This window comes from Nipponia nippon, unplaced genomic scaffold, assembly GCF_047370975.1.
Source record: "Nipponia nippon isolate SJK-2023a ecotype South Korea unplaced genomic scaffold, ASM4737097v1 scaffold_7, whole genome shotgun sequence".
NCBI lineage: Eukaryota > Metazoa > Chordata > Aves > Pelecaniformes > Threskiornithidae > Nipponia > Nipponia nippon.
Window position 1 is genome coordinate 36,214,727 of NW_028262391.1, and position 2,285 is coordinate 36,217,011.

Below are 2,285 nucleotides of genomic sequence, written 5' to 3' on the forward strand. Positions count from 1 at the left end.
GTCAAATGCCTGGTCCGAGTTTGCAATAGAAAACAGAGATGGAGGAGCTGATCTGAAAGCTGAGCTTGGATTGCCTGGGAAGTGGTGACGTGGTTTTTTCAAGGAAAGCACATGGGACAGGTTTTTGAGGGCTAGTGTCCCGGCCTGGAGTGTAGCTGCTGAAACGCTGTGAACATTAATTCGGTTGCTGCTGTTATTTCTCTTACGCTTTTCTTGGGAAGGCTGAAATTGAAATTTAAATGCTTCAGATTTAGCCTTAGAAAAGTTTAGGTAAAGGACTCTGCGTGAAGCAGGAAACGGGCCTAGCGCTGTGATGGAGCGCGAGGTACCGGCTGGGCAGGGAGACGGCACTAGAGGGTTAAACTGGAAAGTGAGGGATCCTCCTTGGTTGTGCTTGCGATTACTCAGAAGCCTTTGTAATAAATCACTGACTTGCAAATTTCCTAAGCCTCTTAGGTGAAGGACTTGCGTAGAAGTTTAATCCCTTCTAATGCTGGGATGCTCTTTCATCTCGGCTGCAGCGGGGTGGGCACAGGACTGGCTGGATTCCTGGCGCCGCGCAAAGCAGAAGAGCGACTGCGTCCCCCCGCCTGCCCCGGTGCTGGCGGGGGCAGAGCCACACGTGGAGCGAATCCCGGCGCCTGTGACCTCCTGCCAGTTCAGCCACGCGGCGGCTGGTCTGCTGCTTGTCCGATTGCTGCTGGGGTTTGGAAAACACCATGGCTAAAAAGATCAGTAAAAACAACGACAAGGCAGAATGACAGAATGATGTAGTAAAAATGACGGGTATTTGAGGAAGTTTTGTTTATCATCTTTTGAGCTGCGATGGAGCCCTGTGGGTCTGGTGAGTAGGCTGGTCGCTCTCAGCTCAATCCATGCTAACAGCAGTTTGCTGAAAGGAAAATAATTTTATGTTTTTAAAGAACGCTGAATTTTGTTTAGCTTAGAATGAATAGTCTGAATTTTTCTTTTTTTTTTTTTTTTTTTTTTAAATTGAGAAAGGGGAGAGAACACAGAGTACGTCTTCTGCAGTGGGATTTGTGTATGAAAAGAAGCTGTTCCAGGAGCAAGGTAAGCGAACGAGTACTGAAACGATGCCCTTGAAATCAAATCCTTTCTCCTGAATTTAGCTGTCATCTTTCCTAGCACAGGTGTATCATTTAATGAAAAACTAGGTTTACGTCCCTGTCCATGCTTTGATAAGGTGGCAGCTTTGAATATCATCTTTGCAATTCTGAATTCTGTAAAGAATATCTCAGAAAGCAAAATAGCAGTCTTCACCAGTCAAGTTTGCGTTGGGCGGGGTGGTGGTTGTAGGCCCCTTCCACCTGACCTGTTCTACCCGAAGTCTTGAAAGAAACACTCCGAAACTACTTGAGTTGGTTTTTGTTTCTGTTTTTAATCATGTTTACATACTAGATTTGTTTCCTTTGGAACACCTGTGTTGAAGTAACTTCTTTTTTTAGCATTTGTTTCAAAGCATAAACTACAACTGGTACCTCTGTTATTATTTACATCCGAGGGTTACTAAACAACTGGGTTTCAGAAAGGGATAGAGACAACAGAAGCTGATGAAACTCAGTGCCAGGGCCACTGGGAAAAACGCAGGGGAAAAGCAGTACGTACTTAGCTGTAAAAATACCGTACCTGGCTGCCAGGGGCCAGAACAGTTTGTAACAACTTGATGAAGAACTCTCAGAAATTTCCCTAGTTCAGTTCCAGCGGGAGTACGTAGGCTGGCGCGTATGAAAAGAATTCTGCTTTCATTGGATTAAAAGGTGAGATCTTGGACTAAAAGCTCCTGCGAGGCAGACACAGCAGCTTGCGTTTCTCCTAGGGTCCTCTTCCGCTGCGCAGCCTGGGCGGCGGCCCCCCCGCCTCTGCGCAGAGGAGCCGCGCCAGGCGCCCTGGCTGCGTGGGGAGAGACTCCCCGGCGAGGGCCGACCTCCGCGCTGCCCCTCTGCCCGCTCCATCGCCGCGCTCTGGCAGGGCAACGGGGGAAACGCATTTAGAACAAGCGCGATGACTGAACTGGGGCAAGAGCCAATCCTTTTCTTTGCTGCGTGACCAGTAAGTACGACTCTCTTTTCTTTGTAACCATTAATTGCAATGTTTGACTGAAGTTCTTCCACTCTCAAGTATATCGCGTGCCTTGGAGGCCCCAGCTACGTGATCGTTTTGATATTTTCTTTTCGCGCTAACCTGTCAAACCTCGCGTTTGAGAGCTGCAGACTGTTTTTAGCTTTGCACAGACGGTGCTTTTTTCATACAAGAACATAAAATGG

The 2,285-nt window shown here is 47.7% G+C and overlaps 1 protein-coding gene across 10 annotated transcripts in view; it reads left to right on the top strand.

Moving 5' to 3' along the window:
• The window catches only part of AKTIP (AKT interacting protein), a 34,174-nt gene that overhangs the window by 23,357 nt on the left and 8,532 nt on the right, over positions 1-2,285 (top strand). For 7 of the 10 annotated variants that reach the window (XM_087741013.1, XM_087741007.1, XM_087741008.1 and 4 more), the window contains 3 exons: positions 449-844; positions 999-1,071; positions 1,838-2,070. The gene's annotated coding sequence lies outside the window, so the exon portion shown is untranslated. The remainder of the gene's footprint in view (positions 1-448; positions 845-998; positions 1,072-1,837; positions 2,071-2,285) is intronic. The other 3 variants (XM_087741006.1, XM_087741005.1, XM_087741004.1) reach the window with 3 other exon arrangements.